This window comes from Syngnathus leptorhynchus, unplaced genomic scaffold, assembly GCF_054491065.1.
Source record: "Syngnathus leptorhynchus isolate UIUO unplaced genomic scaffold, UIUO_Slep HiC_scaffold_24, whole genome shotgun sequence".
Lineage (NCBI taxonomy): Eukaryota > Metazoa > Chordata > Actinopteri > Syngnathiformes > Syngnathidae > Syngnathus > Syngnathus leptorhynchus.
This window is the reverse complement of record NW_028231991.1, coordinates 244,641-269,436: the sequence shown is the minus strand read 5'-3', so window position 1 is coordinate 269,436 and position 24,796 is coordinate 244,641.

Sequence of the window (24,796 nt, the reverse complement as noted above, 5' to 3'; positions counted from 1 at the left end):
GCCTCACGCTCGACCACGCCGGCGCAGAGTTCCAGCCGCTCGGATAAGCTCTGTCACTCACCCGCCGCGCAGCCACCGGTAACGGGGAAATGTCGCCGCCTGGCGGACACGCCGTTGTAAATGAATGGGCTTTCGCACTTAGTGCAATTTTCGCCAACTCTCTGACTTAGAGCTATGGAAGTATGGAGCTATGGAGCCACCAGCCACCCAGGCTGGAGCTATGGAGCTCTGGAGGTATGGAGCTCAGGTGCTATGGAAGTATGGAGCTATGGAGCTATGGAAGTATGGAGCTATGGAGCTATGGAGCTCTGGAAGTATGGAGCTATGGAGCTCTGGAGGTATGGAGCTATGGAGCCCTGGAGCCCTGGAGCTATGGAGCTCTGGTGCTATGGAGGTATGGAGCTCTGGAGGTATGGAGCTATGGAGCTATGGAGCCCTGGAGCTATGGAGCTATGGAGCCATGGAGCTATGGAGCCCTGGAGCTATGGAGCTATGGAGCCCTGGAGCTATGGAGCTATGGAGCTCTGGTGCTATGGAGCTATGGAGCTCTGGTGCTATGGAGCTATGGAGCTCTGGTGCTATGGAGCTATGGAGCTCTGGTGCTATGGAGCTATGGAGCTCTGGAAGTATGGAGCTATGGAGCTCTGGAGGTATGGAGCTATGGAGCCCTGGAGCTATGGAGCCCTGGAGCTATGGAAGTATGGAGCTCTGGTGCTATGGAGCTATGGAGCTCTGGTGCTATGGAGCTATGGAGCTCTGGAGCTATGGAGCTCTGGAGGTATGGAGCTATGGAGCTATGGAGCTCTGGAGGTATGGAGCTATGGAGCTATGGAAGTATGGAGCTCTGGTGCTATGGAGCTATGGAGCTCTGGTGCTATGGAGCTATGGAGCTCTGGTGCTATGGAGCTATGGAGCTATGGAGCTCTGGAAGTATGGAGCTCTGGTGCTATGGAGCTATGGAGCTCTGGTGCTATGGAGCTATGGAGCTCTGGTGCTATGGAGCTATGGAGCTCTGGTGCTATGGAGCTCTGGTGCTATGGAGCTCTGGTGCTATGGAGCTATGGAGCTCTGGTGCTATGGAGCTATGGAGCTCTGGAGGTATGGAGCTCTGGAGGTATGGAGCTCTGGAGGTATGGAGCTTTGGAGCCCTGGAGCTCTGGAGGTATGGAGCTATGGTGCTATGGAGCTCTGAAGCCATGGAGCTCTGGTGCTATGGAGCTCTGGAGCTCTGGAGGTATGGAGCTCTGGAGGTATGGAGCTATGGAGCCCTGGAGCTCTGGAGGTATGGAGCTATGGTGCTATGGAGCTCTGAAGCCATGGAGCTCTGGTGCTATGGAGCTCTGGAGCTCTGGAGGTATGGAGCTCTGGAGGTATGGAGCTATGGAGCCCTGGAGCTCTGGAGGTATGGAGCTATGGTGCTATGGAGCTCTGAAGCCATGGAGCTCTGGTGCTATGGAGCTCTGGAGCTCTGGAGGTATGGAGCTCTGGAGGTATGGAGCTCTGGAGGTATGGAGCTATGGAGCCCTGGAGCTCTGGAGGTATGGAGCTATGGTGCTATGGAGCTCTGAAGCCATGGAGCTCTGGTGCTATGGAGCTCTGGAGGTATGGAGCTCTGGAGGTATGGAGCTCTGGAGGTATGGAGCTATGGAGCCCTGGAGCTCTGGAGGTATGGAGCTATGGTGCTATGGAGCTCTGAAGCCATGGAGCTCTGGTGCTATGGAGCTATGGAGCTCTGGTGCTATGGAGCTATGGAGGTATGGAGCCACCAGCCAGCACCCTCCGTGGCTGGATCAATGGAAGTGTTTTAGGTACCAGGCAGCCAAAGGGCCGAGGCCTCACGCTCGACCACGCCGGCGCAGAGTTCCAGCCGCTCGGATAAGCTCTGTCACTCACCCGCCGCGCAGCCACCGGTAACGGGGAAATGTCGCCGCCTTGTGGACACGCCGTTGTAAATGAATGGGCTTTCGCACTTAGTGCAATTTTCGCCAACTCTCTGACTTAGAGCTATGGAAGTATGGAGCTATGGAGCCACCAGCCACCCAGGCTGGAGCTCTGGAGCTCTGGAGGTATGGAGCTCTGGTGCTATGGAAGTATGGAGCTCTGGTGCTATGGAAGTATGGAGCTATGGAGGTATGGAAGTATGGAGCTATGGAAGTATGGAGCTATGGAGCTCTGGAAGTATGGAGCTATGGAGCTCTGGAGGTATGGAGCCCTGGAGCTATGGAGCCCTGGAGCTATGGAAGTATGGAGCTCTGGTGCTATGGAGCTATGGAGCTCTGGTGCTATGGAGCTATGGAGCTATGGAGCTCTGGAGCTATGGAGCTCTGGAGGTATGGAGCTATGGAGCTATGGAGCTCTGGAGGTATGGAGCTATGGAGCTATGGAAGTATGGAGCTCTGGTGCTATGGAGCTATGGAGCTCTGGTGCTATGGAGCTATGGAGCTCTGGTGCTATGGAGCTATGGAGCTATGGAGCTCTGGAAGTATGGAGCTCTGGTGCTATGGAGCTATGGAGCTCTGGTGCTATGGAGCTATGGAGCTCTGGTGCTATGGAGCTCTGGTGCTATGGAGCTCTGGTGCTATGGAGCTATGGAGCTCTGGTGCTATGGAGCTCTGGAGGTATGGAGCTCTGGAGGTATGGAGCTCTGGAGGTATGGAGCTATGGAGCCCTGGAGCTCTGGAGGTATGGAGCTATTGTGCTATGGAGCTCTGAAGCCATGGAGCTCTGGTGCTATGGAGCTATGGAGCTCTGGTGCTATGGAGCTATGGAGCTATGGAGCTCTGGAAGTATGGAGCTCTGGTGCTATGGAGCTATGGAGCTCTGGTGCTATGGAGCTATGGAGCTCTGGTGCTATGGAGCTATGGAGCTCTGGTGCTATGGAGCTCTGGTGCTATGGAGCTCTGGTGCTATGGAGCTATGGAGCTCTGGTGCTATGGAGCTATGGAGCTCTGGAGGTATGGAGCTCTGGAGGTATGGAGCTCTGGAGGTATGGAGCTATGGAGCCCTGGAGCTCTGGAGGTATGGAGCTATGGTGCTATGGAGCTCTGAAGCCATGGAGCTCTGGTGCTATGGAGCTCTGGAGCTCTGGAGGTATGGAGCTCTGGAGGTATGGAGCTATGGAGCCCTGGAGCTCTGGAGGTATGGAGCTATGGTGCTATGGAGCTCTGAAGCCATGGAGCTCTGGTGCTATGGAGCTCTGGAGCTCTGGAGGTATGGAGCTCTGGAGGTATGGAGCTCTGGAGGTATGGAGCTATGGAGCCCTGGAGCTCTGGAGGTATGGAGCTATGGTGCTATGGAGCTCTGAAGCCATGGAGCTCTGGTGCTATGGAGCTCTGGAGGTATGGAGCTCTGGAGGTATGGAGCTCTGGAGGTATGGAGCTATGGAGCCCTGGAGCTCTGGAGGTATGGAGCTATGGTGCTATGGAGCTCTGAAGCCATGGAGCTCTGGTGCTATGGAGTTCTGGAGGTATGGAGCTCTGGAGGTATGGAGCTCTGGAGGTATGGAGCTATGGAGCCCTGGAGCTCTGGAGGTATGGAGCTATGGTGCTATGGAGCTCTGAAGCCATGGAGCTCTAGTGCTATGGAGCTATGGAGCTCTGGTGCTATGGAGCTATGGAGGTATGGAGCCACCAGCCAGCACCCTCCGTGGCTGGATCAATGGAAGTGTTTTAGGTACCAGGCAGCCAAAGGGCCGAGGCCTCACGCTCGACCACGCCGGCGCAGAGTTCCAGCCGCTCGGATAAGCTCTGTCACTCACCCGCCGCGCAGCCACCGGTAACGGGGAAATGTCGCCGCCTGGCGGACACGCCGTTGTAAATGAATGGGCTTTCGCACTTAGTGCAATTTTCGCCAACTCTCTGACTTAGAGCTATGGAAGTATGGAGCTATGGAGCCACCAGCCACCCAGGCTGGAGCTATGGAGCTCTGGAGGTATGGAGCTCAGGTGCTATGGAAGTATGGAGCTATGGAGCTATGGAAGTATGGAGCTATGGAGCTATGGAGCTCTGGAAGTATGGAGCTATGGAGCTCTGGAGGTATGGAGCTATGGAGCCCTGGAGCCCTGGAGCTATGGAGCTATGGTGCTATGGAGGTATGGAGCTCTGGAGGTATGGAGCTCTGGAGGTATGGAGCTATGGAGCTATGGAGCCCTGGAGCTATGGAGCTATGGAGCCCTGGAGCTATGGAGCTATGGAGCCCTGGAGCTATGGAGCTATGGAGCTCTGGTGCTATGGAGCTATGGAGCTCTGGTGCTATGGAGCTATGGAGCTCTGGTGCTATGGAGCTATGGAGCTCTGGTGCTATGGAGCTATGGAGCTCTGGAAGTATGGAGCTATGGAGCTCTGGAGGTATGGAGCTATGGAGCCCTGGAGCTATGGAGCCCTGGAGCTATGGAAGTATGGAGCTCTGGTGCTATGGAGCTATGGAGCTCTGGTGCTATGGAGCTATGGAGCTCTGGAGCTATGGAGCTCTGGAGGTATGGAGCTATGGAGCTATGGAGCTCTGGAGGTATGGAGCTATGGAGCTATGGAAGTATGGAGCTCTGGTGCTATGGAGCTATGGAGCTCTGGTGCTATGGAGCTATGGAGCTCTGGTGCTATGGAGCTATGGAGCTCTGGAAGTATGGAGCTCTGGTGCTATGGAGCTATGGAGCTCTGGTGCTATGGAGCTATGGAGCTCTGGTGCTATGGAGCTATGGAGCTCTGGTGCTATGGAGCTCTGGTGCTATGGAGCTCTGGTGCTATGGAGCTATGGAGCTCTGGTGCTATGGAGCTATGGAGCTCTGGAGGTATGGAGCTCTGGAGGTATGGAGCTCTGGAGGTATGGAGCTTTGGAGCCCTGGAGCTCTGGAGGTATGGAGCTATGGTGCTATGGAGCTCTGAAGCCATGGAGCTCTGGTGCTATGGAGCTCTGGAGCTCTGGAGGTATGGAGCTCTGGAGGTATGGAGCTATGGAGCCCTGGAGCTCTGGAGGTATGGAGCTATGGTGCTATGGAGCTCTGAAGCCATGGAGCTCTGGTGCTATGGAGCTCTGGAGCTCTGGAGGTATGGAGCTCTGGAGGTATGGAGCTATGGAGCCCTGGAGCTCTGGAGGTATGGAGCTATGGTGCTATGGAGCTCTGAAGCCATGGAGCTCTGGTGCTATGGAGCTCTGGAGCTTTGGAGGTATGGAGCTCTGGAGGTATGGAGCTATGGAGCCCTGGAGCTCTGGAGGTATGGAGCTATGGTGCTATGGAGCTCTGAAGCCATGGAGCTCTGGTGCTATGGAGCTCTGGAGGTATGGAGCTCTGGAGGTATGGAGCTCTGGAGGTATGGAGCTATGGAGCCCTGGAGCTCTGGAGGTATGGAGCTATGGTGCTATGGAGCTCTGAAGCCATGGAGCTCTGGTGCTATGGAGCTCTGGAGGTATGGAGCTCTGGAGGTATGGAGCTCTGGAGGTATGGAGCTATGGAGCCCTGGAGCTCTGGAGGTATGGAGCTATGGTGCTATGGAGCTCTGAAGCCATGGAGCTCTGGTGCTATGGAGCTCTGGAGGTATGGAGCTCTGGAGGTATGGAGCTCTGGAGGTATGGAGCTATGGAGCCCTGGAGCTCTGGAGGTATGGAGCTATGGTGCTATGGAGCTCTGAAGCCATGGAGCTCTGGTGCTATGGAGCTATGGAGCTCTGGTGCTATGGAGCTATGGAGGTATGGAGCCACCAGCCAGCACCCTCCGTGGCTGGATCAATGGAAGTGTTTTAGGTACCAGGCAGCCAAAGGGCCGAGGCCTCACGCTCGACCACGCCGGCGCAGAGTTCCAGCCGCTCGGATAAGCTCTGTCACTCACCCGCCGCGCAGCCACCGGTAACGGGGAAATGTCGCCGCCTTGTGGACACGCCGTTGTAAATGAATGGGCTTTCGCACTTAGTGCAATTTTCGCCAACTCTCTGACTTAGAGCTATGGAAGTATGGAGCTATGGAGCCACCAGCCACCCAGGCTGGAGCTCTGGAGCTCTGGAGGTATGGAGCTCTGGTGCTATGGAAGTATGGAGCTCTGGTGCTATGGAAGTATGGAGCTATGGAGGTATGGAAGTATGGAGCTATGGAAGTATGGAGCTATGGAGCTCTGGAAGTATGGAGCTATGGAGCTCTGGAGGTATGGAGCCCTGGAGCTATGGAGCCCTGGAGCTATGGAAGTATGGAGCTCTGGTGCTATGGAGCTATGGAGCTCTGGTGCTATGGAGCTATGGAGCTATGGAGCTCTGGAGCTATGGAGCTCTGGAGGTATGGAGCTATGGAGCTATGGAGCTCTGGAGGTATGGAGCTATGGAGCTATGGAAGTATGGAGCTCTGGTGCTATGGAGCTATGGAGCTCTGGTGCTATGGAGCTATGGAGCTATGGAGCTCTGGAAGTATGGAGCTATGGAGCTCTGGAAGTATGGAGCTCTGGTGCTATGGAGCTATGGAGCTCTGGTGCTATGGAGCTATGGAGCTCTGGTGCTATGGAGCTCTGGTGCTATGGAGCTCTGGTGCTATGGAGCTATGGAGCTCTGGTGCTATGGAGCTATGGAGCTCTGGAGGTATGGAGCTCTGGAGGTATGGAGCTCTGGAGGTATGGAGCTATGGAGCCCTGGAGCTCTGGAGGTATGGAGCTATGGTGCTATGGAGCTCTGAAGCCATGGAGCTCTGGTGCTATGGAGCTCTGGAGCTCTGGAGGTATGGAGCTCTGGAGGTATGGAGCTATGGAGCCCTGGAGCTCTGGAGGTATGGAGCTATGGTGCTATGGAGCTCTGAAGCCATGGAGCTCTGGTGCTATGGAGCTCTGGAGCTCTGGAGGTATGGAGCTCTGGAGGTATGGAGCTCTGGAGGTATGGAGCTATGGAGCCCTGGAGCTCTGGAGGTATGGAGCTATGGTGCTATGGAGCTCTGAAGCCATGGAGCTCTGGTGCTATGGAGCTCTGGAGGTATGGAGCTCTGGAGGTATGGAGCTCTGGAGGTATGGAGCTATGGAGCCCTGGAGCTCTGGAGGTATGGAGCTATGGTGCTATGGAGCTCTGAAGCCATGGAGCTCTGGTGCTATGGAGCTCTGGAGGTATGGAGCTCTGGAGGTATGGAGCTCTGGAGGTATGGAGCTATGGAGCCCTGGAGCTCTGGAGGTATGGAGCTATGGTGCTATGGAGCTCTGAAGCCATGGAGCTCTGGTGCTATGGAGCTCTGGAGGTATGGAGCTCTGGAGGTATGGAGCTCTGGAGGTATGGAGCTATGGAGCCCTGGAGCTCTGGAGGTATGGAGCTATGGTGCTATGGAGCTCTGAAGCCATGGAGCTCTGGTGCTATGGAGCTATGGAGCTCTGGTGCTATGGAGCTATGGAGGTATGGAGCCACCAGCCAGCACCCTCCGTGGCTGGATCAATGGAAGTGTTTTAGGTACCAGGCAGCCAAAGGGCCGAGGCCTCACGCTCGACCACGCCGGCGCAGAGTTCCAGCCGCTCGGATAAGCTCTGTCACTCACCCGCCGCGCAGCCACCGGTAACGGGGAAATGTCGCCGCCTTGTGGACACGCCGTTGTAAATGAATGGGCTTTCGCACTTAGTGCAATTTTCGCCAACTCTCTGACTTAGAGCTATGGAAGTATGGAGCTATGGAGCCACCAGCCACCCAGGCTGGAGCTCTGGAGCTCTGGAGGTATGGAGCTCTGGTGCTATGGAAGTATGGAGCTCTGGTGCTATGGAAGTATGGAGCTATGGAGGTATGGAAGTATGGAGCTATGGAAGTATGGAGCTATGGAGCTCTGGAAGTATGGAGCTATGGAGCTCTGGAGGTATGGAGCCCTGGAGCTATGGAGCCCTGGAGCTATGGAAGTATGGAGCTCTGGTGCTATGGAGCTATGGAGCTCTGGTGCTATGGAGCTATGGAGCTATGGAGCTCTGGAGCTATGGAGCTCTGGAGGTATGGAGCTATGGAGCTATGGAGCTCTGGAGGTATGGAGCTATGGAGCTATGGAAGTATGGAGCTCTGGTGCTATGGAGCTATGGAGCTCTGGTGCTATGGAGCTATGGAGCTCTGGTGCTATGGAGCTATGGAGCTATGGAGCTCTGGAAGTATGGAGCTCTGGTGCTATGGAGCTATGGAGCTCTGGTGCTATGGAGCTATGGAGCTCTGGTGCTATGGAGCTCTGGTGCTATGGAGCTCTGGTGCTATGGAGCTATGGAGCTCTGGTGCTATGGAGCTCTGGAGGTATGGAGCTCTGGAGGTATGGAGCTATGGAGCCCTGGAGCTCTGGAGGTATGGAGCTATGGTGCTATGGAGCTCTGAAGCCATGGAGCTCTGGTGCTATGGAGCTATGGAGCTCTGGTGCTATGGAGCTATGGAGCTATGGAGCTCTGGAAGTATGGAGCTCTGGTGCTATGGAGCTATGGAGCTCTGGTGCTATGGAGCTATGGAGCTCTGGTGCTATGGAGCTATGGAGCTCTGGTGCTATGGAGCTCTGGTGCTATGGAGCTCTGGTGCTATGGAGCTATGGAGCTCTGGTGCTATGGAGCTATGGAGCTCTGGAGGTATGGAGCTCTGGAGGTATGGAGCTCTGGAGGTATGGAGCTATGGAGCCCTGGAGCTCTGGAGGTATGGAGCTATGGTGCTATGGAGCTCTGAAGCCATGGAGCTCTGGTGCTATGGAGCTCTGGAGCTCTGGAGGTATGGAGCTCTGGAGGTATGGAGCTATGGAGCCCTGGAGCTCTGGAGGTATGGAGCTATGGTGCTATGGAGCTCTGAAGCCATGGAGCTCTGGTGCTATGGAGCTCTGGAGCTCTGGAGGTATGGAGCTCTGGAGGTATGGAGCTCTGGAGGTATGGAGCTATGGAGCCCTGGAGCTCTGGAGGTATGGAGCTATGGTGCTATGGAGCTCTGAAGCCATGGAGCTCTGGTGCTATGGAGCTCTGGAGGTATGGAGCTCTGGAGGTATGGAGCTCTGGAGGTATGGAGCTATGGAGCCCTGGAGCTCTGGAGGTATGGAGCTATGGTGCTATGGAGCTCTGAAGCCATGGAGCTCTGGTGCTATGGAGCTCTGGTGCTATGGAGCTCTGGAGGTATGGAGCTCTGGAGGTATGGAGCTCTGGAGGTATGGAGCTATGGAGCCCTGGAGCTCTGGAGGTATGGAGCTATGGTGCTATGGAGCTCTGAAGCCATGGAGCTCTGGTGCTATGGAGCTATGGAGCTCTGGTGCTATGGAGCTATGGAGGTATGGAGCCACCAGCCAGCACCCTCCGTGGCTGGATCAATGGAAGTGTTTTAGGTACCAGGCATCCAAAGGGCCGAGGCCTCACGCTCGACCACGCCGGCGCAGAGTTCCAGCCGCTCGGATAAGCTCTGTCACTCACCCGCCGCGCAGCCACCGGTAACGGGGAAATGTCGCCGCCTTGTGGACACGCCGTTGTAAATGAATGGGCTTTCGCACTTAGTGCAATTTTCGCCAACTCTCTGACTTAGAGCTATGGAAGTATGGAGCTATGGAGCCACCAGCCACCCAGGCTGGAGCTCTGGAACTCTGGAGGTATGGAGCTCTGGTGCTATGGAAGTATGGAGCTCTGGTGCTATGGAAGTATGGAGCTATGGAGGTATGGAAGTATGGAGCTATGGAAGTATGGAGCTATGGAGCTCTGGAAGTATGGAGCTATGGAGCTCTGGAGGTATGGAGCCCTGGAGCTATGGAGCCCTGGAGCTATGGAAGTATGGAGCTCTGGTGCTATGGAGCTATGGAGCTCTGGTGCTATGGAGCTATGGAGCTATGGAGCTCTGGAGCTATGGAGCTCTGGAGGTATGCAGCTATGGAGCTATGGAGCTCTGGAGGTATGGAGCTATGGAGCTATGGAAGTATGGAGCTCTGGTGCTATGGAGCTATGGAGCTCTGGTGCTATGGAGCTATGGAGCTCTGGTGCTATGGAGCTATGGAGCTCTGGAAGTATGGAGCTCTGGTGCTATGGAGCTATGGAGCTCTGGTGCTATGGAGCTATGGAGCTCTGGTGCTATGGAGCTATGGAGCTCTGGTGCTATGGAGCTCTGGTGCTATGGAGCTCTGGTGCTATGGAGCTATGGAGCTCTGGTGCTATGGAGCTATGGAGCTCTGGAGGTATGGAGCTCTGGAGGTATGGAGCTCTGGAGGTATGGAGCTATGGAGCCCTGGAGCTCTGGAGGTATGGAGCTATGGTGCTATGGAGCTCTGAAGCCATGGAGCTCTGGTGCTATGGAGCTCTGGAGCTCTGGAGGTATGGAGCTCTGGAGGTATGGAGCTATGGAGCCCTGGAGCTCTGGAGGTATGGAGCTATGGAGCTCTGAAGCCATGGAGCTCTGGTGCTATGGAGCTCTGGAGCTGGAGGTATGGAGCTCTGGAGGTATGGAGCTCTGGAGGTATGGAGCTATGGAGCCCTGGAGCTCTGGAGGTATGGAGCTATGGTGCTATGGAGCTCTGAAGCCATGGAGCTCTGGTGCTATGGAGCTCTGGAGGTATGGAGCTCTGGAGGTATGGAGCTCTGGAGGTATGGAGCTATGGAGCCCTGGAGCTCTGGAGGTATGGAGCTATGGTGCTATGGAGCTCTGAAGCCATGGAGCTCTGGTGCTATGGAGCTCTGGAGGTATGGAGCTCTGGAGGTATGGAGCTCTGGAGGTATGGAGCTATGGAGCCCTGGAGCTCTGGAGGTATGGAGCTATGGTGCTATGGAGCTCTGAAGCCATGGAGCTCTGGTGCTATGGAGCTATGGAGCTCTGGTGCTATGGAGCTATGGAGGTATGGAGCCACCAGCCAGCACCCTCCGTGGCTGGATCAATGGAAGTGTTTTAGGTACCAGGCAGCCAAAGGGCCGAGGCCTCACGCTCGACCACGCCGGCGCAGAGTTCCAGCCGCTCGGATAAGCTCTGTCACTCACCCGCCGCGCAGCCACCGGTAACGGGGAAATGTCGCCGCCTGGCGGACACGCCGTTGTAAATGAATGGGCTTTCGCACTTAGTGCAATTTTCGCCAACTCTCTGACTTAGAGCTATGGAAGTATGGAGCTATGGAGCCACCAGCCACCCAGGCTGGAGCTATGGAGCTCTGGAGGTATGGAGCTCAGGTGCTATGGAAGTATGGAGCTATGGAGCTATGGAAGTATGGAGCTATGGAGCTATGGAGCTCTGGAAGTATGGAGCTATGGAGCTCTGGAGGTATGGAGCTATGGAGCCCTGGAGCCCTGGAGCTATGGAGCTCTGGTGCTATGGAGGTATGGAGCTCTGGAGGTATGGAGCTCTGGAGGTATGGAGCTATGGAGCTATGGAGCCCTGGAGCTATGGAGCTATGGAGCCCTGGAGCTATGGAGCTATGGAGCCCTGGAGCTATGGAGCTATGGAGCTCTGGTGCTATGGAGCTATGGAGCTCTGGTGCTATGGAGCTATGGAGCTCTGGTGCTATGGAGCTATGGAGCTCTGGTGCTATGGAGCTATGGAGCTCTGGAAGTATGGAGCTATGGAGCTCTGGAGGTATGGAGCTATGGAGCCCTGGAGCTATGGAGCCCTGGAGCTATGGAAGTATGGAGCTCTGGTGCTATGGAGCTATGGAGCTCTGGTGCTATGGAGCTATGGAGCTCTGGAGCTATGGAGCTCTGGAGGTATGGAGCTATGGAGCTATGGAGCTCTGGAGGTATGGAGCTATGGAGCTATGGAAGTATGGAGCTCTGGTGCTATGGAGCTATGGAGCTCTGGTGCTATGGAGCTATGGAGCTCTGGTGCTATGGAGCTATGGAGCTATGGAGCTCTGGAAGTATGGAGCTCTGGTGCTATGGAGCTATGGAGCTCTGGTGCTATGGAGCTATGGAGCTCTGGTGCTATGGAGCTATGGAGCTCTGGTGCTATGGAGCTCTGGTGCTATGGAGCTCTGGTGCTATGGAGCTATGGAGCTCTGGTGCTATGGAGCTATGGAGCTCTGGAGGTATGGAGCTCTGGAGGTATGGAGCTCTGGAGGTATGGAGCTTTGGAGCCCTGGAGCTCTGGAGGTATGGAGCTATGGTGCTATGGAGCTCTGAAGCCATGGAGCTCTGGTGCTATGGAGCTCTGGAGCTCTGGAGGTATGGAGCTCTGGAGGTATGGAGCTATGGAGCCCTGGAGCTCTGGAGGTATGGAGCTATGGTGCTATGGAGCTCTGAAGCCATGGAGCTCTGGTGCTATGGAGCTCTGGAGCTCTGGAGGTATGGAGCTCTGGAGGTATGGAGCTATGGAGCCCTGGAGCTCTGGAGGTATGGAGCTATGGTGCTATGGAGCTCTGAAGCCATGGAGCTCTGGTGCTATGGAGCTCTGGAGCTCTGGAGGTATGGAGCTCTGGAGGTATGGAGCTCTGGAGGTATGGAGCTATGGAGCCCTGGAGCTCTGGAGGTATGGAGCTATGGTGCTATGGAGCTCTGAAGCCATGGAGCTCTGGTGCTATGGAGCTCTGGAGGTATGGAGCTCTGGAGGTATGGAGCTCTGGAGGTATGGAGCTATGGAGCCCTGGAGCTCTGGAGGTATGGAGCTATGGTGCTATGGAGCTCTGAAGCCATGGAGCTCTGGTGCTATGGAGCTATGGAGCTCTGGTGCTATGGAGCTATGGAGGTATGGAGCCACCAGCCAGCACCCTCCGTGGCTGGATCAATGGAAGTGTTTTAGGTACCAGGCAGCCAAAGGGCCGAGGCCTCACGCTCGACCACGCCGGCGCAGAGTTCCAGCCGCTCGGATAAGCTCTGTCACTCACCCGCCGCGCAGCCACCGGTAACGGGGAAATGTCGCCGCCTTGTGGACACGCCGTTGTAAATGAATGGGCTTTCGCACTTAGTGCAATTTTCGCCAACTCTCTGACTTAGAGCTATGGAAGTATGGAGCTATGGAGCCACCAGCCACCCAGGCTGGAGCTCTGGAGCTCTGGAGGTATGGAGCTCTGGTGCTATGGAAGTATGGAGCTCTGGTGCTATGGAAGTATGGAGCTATGGAGGTATGGAAGTATGGAGCTATGGAAGTATGGAGCTATGGAGCTCTGGAAGTATGGAGCTATGGAGCTCTGGAGGTATGGAGCCCTGGAGCTATGGAGCCCTGGAGCTATGGAAGTATGGAGCTCTGGTGCTATGGAGCTATGGAGCTCTGGTGCTATGGAGCTATGGAGCTATGGAGCTCTGGAGCTATGGAGCTCTGGAGGTATGGAGCTATGGAGCTATGGAGCTCTGGAGGTATGGAGCTATGGAGCTATGGAAGTATGGAGCTCTGGTGCTATGGAGCTATGGAGCTCTGGTGCTATGGAGCTATGGAGCTCTGGTGCTATGGAGCTATGGAGCTATGGAGCTCTGGAAGTATGGAGCTCTGGTGCTATGGAGCTATGGAGCTCTGGTGCTATGGAGCTATGGAGCTCTGGTGCTATGGAGCTCTGGTGCTATGGAGCTCTGGTGCTATGGAGCTATGGAGCTCTGGTGCTATGGAGCTCTGGAGGTATGGAGCTCTGGAGGTATGGAGCTCTGGAGGTATGGAGCTATGGAGCCCTGGAGCTCTGGAGGTATGGAGCTATGGTGCTATGGAGCTCTGAAGCCATGGAGCTCGTGCTATGGAGCTATGGAGCTCTGGTGCTATGGAGCTATGGAGCTATGGAGCTCTGGAAGTATGGAGCTCTGGTGCTATGGAGCTATGGAGCTCTGGTGCTATGGAGCTATGGAGCTCTGGTGCTATGGAGCTATGGAGCTCTGGTGCTATGGAGCTCTGGTGCTATGGAGCTCTGGTGCTATGGAGCTATGGAGCTCTGGTGCTATGGAGCTATGGAGCTCTGGAGGTATGGAGCTCTGGAGGTATGGAGCTCTGGAGGTATGGAGCTATGGAGCCCTGGAGCTCTGGAGGTATGGAGCTATGGTGCTATGGAGCTCTGAAGCCATGGAGCTCTGGTGCTATGGAGCTCTGGAGCTCTGGAGGTATGGAGCTCTGGAGGTATGGAGCTATGGAGCCCTGGAGCTCTGGAGGTATGGAGCTATGGTGCTATGGAGCTCTGAAGCCATGGAGCTCTGGTGCTATGGAGCTCTGGAGCTCTGGAGGTATGGAGCTCTGGAGGTATGGAGCTCTGGAGGTATGGAGCTATGGAGCCCTGGAGCTCTGGAGGTATGGAGCTATGGTGCTATGGAGCTCTGAAGCCATGGAGCTCTGGTGCTATGGAGCTCTGGAGGTATGGAGCTCTGGAGGTATGGAGCTCTGGAGGTATGGAGCTATGGAGCCCTGGAGCTCTGGAGGTATGGAGCTATGGTGCTATGGAGCTCTGAAGCCATGGAGCTCTGGTGCTATGGAGCTCTGGAGGTATGGAGCTCTGGAGGTATGGAGCTCTGGAGGTATGGAGCTATGGAGCCCTGGAGCTCTGGAGGTATGGAGCTATGGTGCTATGGAGCTCTGAAGCCATGGAGCTCTGGTGCTATGGAGCTATGGAGCTCTGGTGCTATGGAGCTATGGAGGTATGGAGCCACCAGCCAGCACCCTCCGTGGCTGGATCAATGGAAGTGTTTTAGGTACCAGGCAGCCAAAGGGCCGAGGCCTCACGCTCGACCACGCCGGCGCAGAGTTCCAGCCGCTCGGATAAGCTCTGTCACTCACCCGCCGCGCAGCCACCGGTAACGGGGAAATGTCGCCGCCTTGTGGACACGCCGTTGTAAATGAATGGGCTTTCGCACTTAGTGCAATTTTCGCCAACTCTCTGACTGGAGCTATGGAAGTATGGAGCTATGGAGCCACCAGCCACCCAGGCTGGAGCTATGGAGCTCTGGAGGTATGGAGCTCTGGTGCTATGGAAGTATGGAGCTATGGAGCTATGGAAGTATGGAGCTATGGAGCTATGGAGCTCTGGAAGTATGGAGCTATGGAGCTCTGGAGGTATGGAGCTATGGAGCCCTGGAGCCCTGGAGCTATGGAGCCCTGGAGCTATGGAGCTATGGAGCCCTGGAGCTATGGAGCTATGGAGCCCTGGAGCTATGGAGCTATGGAGCTCTGGTGCTATGGAGCTATGGAGCTCTGGTGCTATGGAGCTATGGAGCTCTGGTGCTATGGAGCTATGGAGCTCTGGTGCTATGGAGCTATGGAGCTCTGGAAGTATGGAGCTATGGAGCTCTGGAGGTATGGAGCTATGGAGCTCTGGAGGTATGGAGCTATGGAGCCCTGGAGCTATGGAGCCCTGGAGCTATGGAAGTATGGAGCTCTGGTGCTATGGAGCTATGGAGCTCTGGTGCTATGGAGCTATGGAGCTCTGGAGCTATGGAGCTCTGGAGGTATGGAGCTATGGAGCTCTGGAGGTATGGAGCTATGGAGCTATGGAAGTATGGAGCTCTGGTGCTATGGAGCTATGGAGCTCTGGTGCTATGGAGCTATGGAGCTCTGGTGCTATGGAGCTATGGAGCTATGGAGCTCTGGAAGTATGGAGCTCTGGTGCTATGGAGCTATGGAGCTCTGGTGCTATGGAGCTATGGAGCTCTGGTGCTATGGAGCTATGGAGCTCTGGTGCTATGGAGCTATGGTGCTATGGAGCTCTGGTGCTATGGAGCTATGGAGCTCTGGTGCTATGGAGCTATGGAGCTCTGGAGGTATGGAGCTCTGGAGGTATGGAGCTCTGGAGGTATGGAGCTATGGAGCCCTGGAGCTCTGGAGGTATGGAGCTATGGTGCTATGGAGCTCTGAAGCCATGGAGCTCTGGTGCTATGGAGCTATGGAGCTCTGGTGCTATGGAGCTATGGAGGTATGGAGCCACCAGCCAGCACCCTCCGTGGCTGGATCAATGGAAGTGTTTTAGGTACCAGGCAGCCAAAGGGCCGAGGCCTCACGCTCGACCACGCCGGCGCAGAGTTCCAGCCGCTCGGATAAGCTCTGTCACTCACCCGCCGCGCAGCCACCGGTAACGGGGAAATGTCGCCGCCTGGCGGACACGCCGTTGTAAATGAATGGGCTTTCGCACTTAGTGCAATTTTCGCCAACTCTCTGACTTAGAGCTATGGAAGTATGGAGCTATGGAGCCACCAGCCACCCAGGCTGGAGCTATGGAGCTCTGGAGGTATGGAGCTCAGGTGCTATGGAAGTATGGAGCTATGGAGCTATGGAGCCCTGGAGCTATGGAGCTATGGAGCCCTGGAGCTATGGAGCTATGGAGCTCTGGTGCTATGGAGCTATGGAGCTCTGGTGCTATGGAGCTATGGAGCTCTGGTGCTATGGAGCTATGGAGCTCTGGTGCTATGGAGCTATGGAGCTCTGGAAGTATGGAGCTATGGAGCTCTGGAGGTATGGAGCTATGGAGCCCTGGAGCTATGGAGCCCTGGAGCTATGGAAGTATGGAGCTCTGGTGCTATGGAGCTATGGAGCTCTGGTGCTATGGAGCTATGGAGCTCTGGAGCTATGGAGCTCTGGAGGTATGGAGCTATGGAGCTATGGAGCTCTGGAGGTATGGAGCTATGGAGCTATGGAAGTATGGAGCTCTGGTGCTATGGAGCTATGGAGCTCTGGTGCTATGGAGCTATGGAGCTCTGGTGCTATGGAGCTATGGAGCTATGGAGCTCTGGAAGTATGGAGCTCTGGTGCTATGGAGCTATGGAGCTCTGGTGCTATGGAGCTATGGAGCTCTGGTGCTATGGAGCTATGGAGCTCTGGTGCTATGGAGCTCTGGTGCTATGGAGCTCTGGTGCTATGGAGCTATGGAGCTCTGGTGCTATGGAGCTATGGAGCTCTGGAGGTATGGAGCTCTGGAGGTATGGAGCTCTGGAGGTATGGAGCTTTGGAGCCCTGGAGCTCTGGAGGTATGGAGCTATGGTGCTATGGAGCTCTGAAGCCATGGAGCTCTGGTGCTATGGAGCTCTGGAGCTCTGGAGGTATGGAGCTCTGGAGGTATGGAGCTATGGAGCCCTGGAGCTCTGGAGGTATGGAGCTATGGTGCTATGGAGCTCTGAAGCCATGGAGCTCTGGTGCTATGGAGCTCTGGAGCTCTGGAGGTATGGAGCTCTGGAGGTATGGAGCTATGGAGCCCTGGAGCTCTGGAGGTATGGAGCTATGGTGCTATGGAGCTCTGAAGCCATGGAGCTCTGGTGCTATGGAGCTCTGGAGCTCTGGAGGTATGGAGCTCTGGAGGTATGGAGCTCTGGAGGTATGGAGCTATGGAGCCCTGGAGCTCTGGAGGTATGGAGCTATGGTGCTATGGAGCTCTGAAGCCATGGAGCTCTGGTGCTATGGAGCTCTGGAGGTATGGAGCTCTGGAGGTATGGAGCTCTGGAGGTATGGAGCTATGGAGCCCTGGAGCTCTGGAGGTATGGAGCTATGGTGCTATGGAGCTCTGAAGCCATGGAGCTCTGGTGCTATGGAGCTATGGAGCTCTGGTGCTATGGAGCTATGGAGGTATGGAGCCACCAGCCAGCACCCTCCGTGGCTGGATCAATGGAAGTGTTTTAGGTACCAGGCAGCCAAAGGGCCGAGGCCTCACGCTCGACCACGCCGGCGCAGAGTTCCAGCCGCTCGGATAAGCTCTGTCACTCACCCGCCGCGCAGCCACCGGTAACGGGGAAATGTCGCCGCCTTGTGGACACGCCGTTGTAAATGAATGGGCTTTCGCACTTAGTGCAATTTTCGCCAACTCTCTGACTTAGAGCTATGGAAGTATGGAGCTATGGAGCCACCAGCCACCCAGGCTGGAGCTCTGGAGCTCTGGAGGTATGGAGCTCTGGTGCTATGGAAGTATGAAGCTCTGGTGCTATGGAAGTATGGAGCTATGGAGGTATGGAAGTATGGAGCTATGGAAGTATGGAGCTATGGAGCTCTGGAAGTATGGAGCTATGGAGCTCTGGAGGTATGGAGCCCTGGAGCTATGGAGCCCTGGAGCTATGGAAGTATGGAGCTCTGGTGCTATGGAGCTATGGAGCTCTGGTGCTATGGAGCTATGGAGCTATGGAGCTCTGGAGCTATGGAGCTCTGGAGGTATGGAGCTATGGAGCTATGGAGCTCTGGAGGTATGGAGCTATGGAGCTATGGAAGTATGGAGCTCTGGTGCTATGGAGCTATGGAGCTCTGGTGCTATGGAGCTATGGAGCTCTGGTGCTATGGAGCTATGGAGCTATGGAGCTCTGGAAGTATGGAGCTCTGGTGCTATGGAGCTATGGAGCTCTGGTGCTATGGAGCTATGGAGCTCTGGTGCTATGGAGCTCTGGTGCTATGGAGCTCTGGTGCTATGGAGCTATGGAGCTCTGGTGCTATGGAGCTCTGGAGGTATGGAGCTCTGGAGGTATGGAGCTCTGGAGGTATGGAGCTATGGAGCCCTGGAGCTCTGGAGGTATGGAGCTATGGTGTTATGGAGCTCTGAAGCCATGGAGCTCTGGTGCTATGGAGCTCTGGAGCTCTGGAGGTATGGAGCTATGGAGGTATGGAGCTATGGAGCCCTGGAGCTCTGGAGGTATGGAGCTATGGAGCTCTGAAGCCATGGAGCTCTGGTGCTATGGAGCTCTGGAGCTCTGGAGGTATGGAGCTCTGGAGGTATGGAGCTCTGGAGGTATGGAGCTATGGAGCCCTGGAGCTCTGGAGGTATGGAGCTATGGTGCTATGGAGCTCTGAAGCCATGGAGCTCTGGTGCTATGGAGCTCTGGAGGTATGGAGCTCTGGAGGTATGGAGCTCTGGAGGTATGGAGCTATGGAGCCCTGGAGCTCTGGAGGTATGGAGCTATGGTGCTATGGAGCTCTGAAGCCATGGAGCTCTGGTGCTATGGAGCTCTGGAGGTATGGAGCTCTGGAGGTATGGAGCTCTGGAGGTATGGAGCTATGGAGCCCTGGAGCTCTGGAGGTATGGAGCTATGGTGCTATGGAGCTCTGAAGCCATGGAGCTCTGGTGCTATGGAGCTATGGAGCTCTGGTGCTATGGAGCTATGGAGGTATGGAGCCACCAGCCAGCACCCTCCGTGGCTGGATCAATGGAAGTGTTTTAGGTACCAGGCAGCCAAAGGGCCGAGGCCTCACGCTCGACCACGCCGGCGCAGAGTTCCAGCCGCTCGGATAAGCTCTGTCACTCACCCGCCGCGCAGCCACCGGTAACGGGGAAATGTCGCCGCCTGGCGGACACGCCGTTGTAAATGAATGGGCTTTCGCACTTAGTGCAATTTTCGCCAACTCTCTGACTTAGAGCTATGGAAGTATGGAGCTATGGAGCCACCAGCCACCCAGGCTGGAGCTCTGGAGCTCTGGAGGTATGGAGCTCTGGTGCTATGGAAGTATGGAGCTCTGGTGCTATGGAAGTATGGAGCTATGGAGGTATGGAAGTATGGAGCTATGGAAGTATGGAGCTATGGAGCTCTGGAAGTATGGAGCTATGGAGCTCTGGAGGTATGGAGCCCTGGAGCTATGGAGCCCTGGAGCTATGGAAGTATGGAGCTATGGAAGTATGGAGCTCTGGTGCCATGGAGCTATGGAGCTCTGGTGCTATGGAGCTATGGAGCTCTGGAGGTATGGAGCTCTGGAGGTATGGAGCTCTGGAGGTATGGAGCTATGGAGCCCTGGAGCTCTGGAGGTATGGAGCTATGGTGCTATGGAGCTCTGAAGCCATGGAGCTCTGGTGCTATGGAGCTCTGGAGCTCTGGAGGTATGGAGCTCTGGAGGTATGGAGCTATGGAGCCCTGGAGCTCTGGAGGTATGGAGCTATGGTGCTATGGAGCTCTGAAGCCATGGAGCTCTGGTGCTATGGAGCTCTGGAGCTCTGGAGGTATGGAGCTCTGGAGGTATGGAGCTCTGGAGGTATGGAGCTATGGAGCCCTGGAGCTCTGGAGGTATGGAGCTATGGTGCTATGGAGCTCTGAAGCCATGGAGCTCTGGTGCTATGGAGCTCTGGAGGTATGGAGCTCTGGAGGTATGGAGCTCTGGAGGTATGGAGCTATGGAGCCCTGGAGCTCTGGAGGTATGGAGCTATGGTGCTATGGAGCTCTGAAGCCATGGAGCTCTGGTGCTATGGAGCTCTGGAGGTATGGAGCTCTGGAGGTATGGAGCTCTGGAGGTATGGAGCTATGGAGCCCTGGAGCTCTGGAGGTATGGAGCTATGGTGCTATGGAGCTCTGAAGCCATGGAGCTCTGGTGCTATGGAGCTCTGGAGGTATGGAGCTCTGGAGGTATGGAGCTCTGGAGGTATGGAGCTATGGAGCCCTGGAGCTCTGGAGGTATGGAGCTATGGTGCTATGGAGCTCTGAAGCCATGGAGCTCTGGTGCTATGGAGCTATGGAGCTCTGGTGCTATGGAGCTATGGAGGTATGGAGCCACCAGCCAGCACCCTCCGTGGCTGGATCAATGGAAGTGTTTTAGGTACCAGGCAGCCAAAGGGCCGAGGCCTCACGCTCGACCACGCCGGCGCAGAGTTCCAGCCGCTCGGATAAGCTCTGTCACTCACCCGCCGCGCAGCCACCGGTAACGGGGAAATGTCGCCGCCTTGTGGACACGCCGTTGTAAATGAATGGGCTTTCGCACTTAGTGCAATTTTCGCCAACTCTCTGACTTAGAGCTATGGAAGTATGGAGCTATGGAGCCACCAGCCACCCAGGCTGGAGCTCTGGAGCTCTGGAGGTATGGAGCTCTGGTGCTATGGAAGTATGGAGCTCTGGTGCTATGGAAGTATGGAGCTATGGAGGTATGGAAGTATGGAGCTATGGAAGTATGGAGCTATGGAGCTCTGGAAGTATGGAGCTATGGAGCTCTGGAGGTATGGAGCCCTGGAGCTATGGAGCCCTGGAGCTATGGAAGTATGGAGCTCTGGTGCTATGGAGCTATGGAGCTCTGGTGCTATGGAGCTATGGAGCTATGGAGCTCTGGAGCTATGGAGCTCTGGAGGTATGGAGCTATGGAGCTATGGAGCTCTGGAGGTATGGAGCTATGGAGCTATGGAAGTATGGAGCTCTGGTGCTATGGAGCTATGGAGCTCTGGTGCTATGGAGCTATGGAGCTCTGGTGCTATGGAGCTATGGAGCTATGGAGCTCTGGAAGTATGGAGCTCTGGTGCTATGGAGCTATGGAGCTCTGGTGCTATGGAGCTATGGAGCTCTGGTGCTATGGAGCTCTGGTGCTATGGAGCTCTGGTGCTATGGAGCTATGGAGCTCTGGTGCTATGGAGCTCTGGAGGTATGGAGCTCTGGAGGTATGGAGCTATGGAGCCCTGGAGCTCTGGAGGTATGGAGCTATGGTGCTATGGAGCTCTGAAGCCATGGAGCTCTGGTGCTATGGAGCTATGGAGCTCTGGTGCTATGGAGCTATGGAGCTATGGAGCTCTGGAAGTATGGAGCTCTGGTGCTATGGAGCTATGGAGCTCTGGTGCTATGGAGCTATGGAGCTCTGGTGCTATGGAGCTATGGAGCTCTGGTGCTATGGAGCTCTGGTGCTATGGAGCTCTGGTGCTATGGAGCTATGGAGCTCTGGTGCTATGGAGCTATGGAGCTCTGGAGGTATGGAGCTCTGGAGGTATGGAGCTCTGGAGGTATGGAGCTATGGAGCCCTGGAGCTCTGGAGGTATGGAGCTATGGTGCTATGGAGCTCTGAAGCCATGGAGCTCTGGTGCTATGGAGCTCGTGCTATGGAGCTATGGAGCTCTGGTGCTATGGAGCTATGGAGCTATGGAGCTCTGGAAGTATGGAGCTCTGGTGCTATGGAGCTATGGAGCTCTGGTGCTATGGAGCTATGGAGCTCTGGTGCTATGGAGCTATGGAGCTCTGGTGCTATGGAGCTCTGGTGCTATGGAGCTCTGGTGCTATGGAGCTATGGAGCTCTGGTGCTATGGAGCTATGGAGCTCTGGAGGTATGGAGCTCTGGAGGTATGGAGCTCTGGAGGTATGGAGCTATGGAGCCCTGGAGCTCTGGAGGTATGGAGCTATGGTGCTATGGAGCTCTGAAGCCATGGAGCTCTGGTGCTATGGAGCTCTGGAGCTCTGGAGGTATGGAGCTCTGGAGGTATGGAGCTATGGAGCCCTGGAGCTCTGGAGGTATGGAGCTATGGTGCTATGGAGCTCTGAAGCCATGGAGCTCTGGTGCTATGGAGCTCTGGAGCTCTGGAGGTATGGAGCTCTGGAGGTATGGAGCTCTGGAGGTATGGAGCTATGGAGCCCTGGAGCTCTGGAGGTATGGAGCTATGGTGCTATGGAGCTCTGAAGCCATGGAGCTCTGGTGCTATGGAGCTCTGGAGGTATGGAGCTCTGGAGGTATGGAGCTCTGGAGGTATGGAGCTATGGAGCCCTGGAGCTCTGGAGGTATGGAGCTATGGTGCTATGGAGCTCTGAAGCCATGGAGCTCTGGTGCTATGGAGCTCTGGAGGTATGGAGCTCTGGAGGTATGGAGCTCTGGAGGTATGGAGCTATGGAGCCCTGGAGCTCTGGAGGTATGGAGCTATGGTGCTATGGAGCTCTGAAGCCATGGAGCTCTGGTGCTATGGAGCTATGGAGCTCTGGTGCTATGGAGCTATGGAGGTATGGAGCCACCAGCCAGCACCCTCCGTGGCTGGATCAATGGAAGTGTTTTAGGTACCAGGCAGCCAAAGGGCCGAGGCCTCACGCTCGACCACGCCGGCGCAGAGTTCCAGCCGCTCGGATAAGCTCTGTCACTCACCCGCCGCGCAGCCACCGGTAACGGGGAAATGTCGCCGCCTTGTGGACACGCCGTTGTAAATGAATGGGCTTTCGCACTTAGTGCAATTTTCGCCAACTCTCTGACTGGAGCTATGGAAGTATGGAGCTATGGAGCCACCAGCCACCCAGGCTGGAGCTATGGAGCTCTGGAGGTATGGAGCTCTGGTGCTATGGAAGTATGGAGCTATGGAGCTATGGAAGTATGGAGCTATGGAGCTATGGAGCTCTGGAAGTATGGAGCTATGGAGCTCTGGAGGTATGGAGCTATGGAGCCCTGGAGCCCTGGAGCTATGGAGCCCTGGAGCTATGGAGCTATGGAGCCCTGGAGCTATGGAGCTATGGAGCCCTGGAGCTATGGAGCTATGGAGCTCTGGTGCTATGGAGCTATGGAGCTCTGGTGCTATGGAGCTATGGAGCTCTGGTGCTATGGAGCTATGGAGCTCTGGTGCTATGGAGCTATGGAGCTCTGGAAGTATGGAGCTATGGAGCTCTGGAGGTATGGAGCTATGGAGCTCTGGAGGTATGGAGCTATGGAGCCCTGGAGCTATGGAGCCCTGGAGCTATGGAAGTATGGAGCTCTGGTGCTATGGAGCTATGGAGCTCTGGTGCTATGGAGCTATGGAGCTCTGGAGCTATGGAGCTCTGGAGGTATGGAGCTATGGAGCTCTGGAGGTATGGAGCTATGGAGCTATGGAAGTATGGAGCTCTGGTGCTATGGAGCTATGGAGCTCTGGTGCTATGGAGCTATGGAGCTCTGGTGCTATGGAGCTATGGAGCTATGGAGCTCTGGAAGTATGGAGCTCTGGTGCTATGGAGCTATGGAGCTCTGGTGCTATGGAGCTATGGAGCTCTGGTGCTATGGAGCTATGGAGCTCTGGTGCTATGGAGCTATGGTGCTATGGAGCTCTGGTGCTATGGAGCTATGGAGCTCTGGTGCTATGGAGCTATGGAGCTCTGGAGGTATGGAGCTCTGGAGGTATGGAGCTCTGGAGGTATGGAGCTTTGGAGCCCTGGAGCTCTGGAGGTATGGAGCTATGGTGCTATGGAGCTCTGAAGCCATGGAGCTCTGGTGCTATGGAGCTATGGAGCTCTGGTGCTATGGAGCTATGGAGGTATGGAGCCACCAGCCAGCACCCTCCGTGGCTGGATCAATGGAAGTGTTTTAGGTACCAGGCAGCCAAAGGGCCGAGGCCTCACGCTCGACCACGCCGGCGCAGAGTTCCAGCCGCTCGGATAAGCTCTGTCACTCACCCGCCGCGCAGCCACCGGTAACGGGGAAATGTCGCCGCCTTGTGGACACGCCGTTGTAAATGAATGGGCTTTCGCACTTAGTGCAATTTTCGCCAACTCTCTGACTTAGAGCTATGGAGGTATGGAGCTATGGAGCCACCAGCCACCCAGGCTGGAGCTCTGGAGCTCTGGAGGTATGGAGCTCTGGTGCTATGGAAGTATGGAGCTCTGGTGCTATGGAAGTATGGAGCTATGGAGGTATGGAAGTATGGAGCTATGGAAGTATGGAGCTATGGAGCTCTGGAAGTATGGAGCTATGGAGCTCTGGAGGTATGGAGCCCTGGAGCTATGGAGCCCTGGAGCTATGGAAGTATGGAGCTCTGGTGCTATGGAGCTATGGAGCTCTGGTGCTATGGAGCTATGGAGCTATGGAGCTCTGGAGCTATGGAGCTCTGGAGGTATGGAGCTATGGAGCTATGGAGCTCTGGAGGTATGGAGCTATGGAGCTATGGAAGTATGGAGCTCTGGTGCTATGGAGCTATGGAGCTCTGGTGCTATGGAGCTATGGAGCTATGGTGCTATGGAGCTATGGAGCTATGGAGCTCTGGAAGTATGGAGCTCTGGTGCTATGGAGCTATGGAGCTCTGGTGCTATGGAGCTATGGAGCTCTGGTGCTATGGAGCTCTGGTGCTATGGAGCTCTGGTGCTATGGAGCTATGGAGCTCTGGTGCTATGGAGCTATGGAGCTCTGGAGGTATGGAGCTCTGGAGGTATGGATCTCTGGAGGTATGGAGCTATGGAGCCCTGGAGCTCTGGAGGTATGGAGCTATGGTGCTATGGAGCTCTGAAGCCATAGAGCTCTGGTGCTATGGAGCTCTGGAGCTCTGGAGGTATGGAGCTCTGGAGGTATGGAGCTATGGAGCCCTGGAGCTCTGGAGGTATGGAGCTATGGAGCTCTGAAGCCATGGAGCT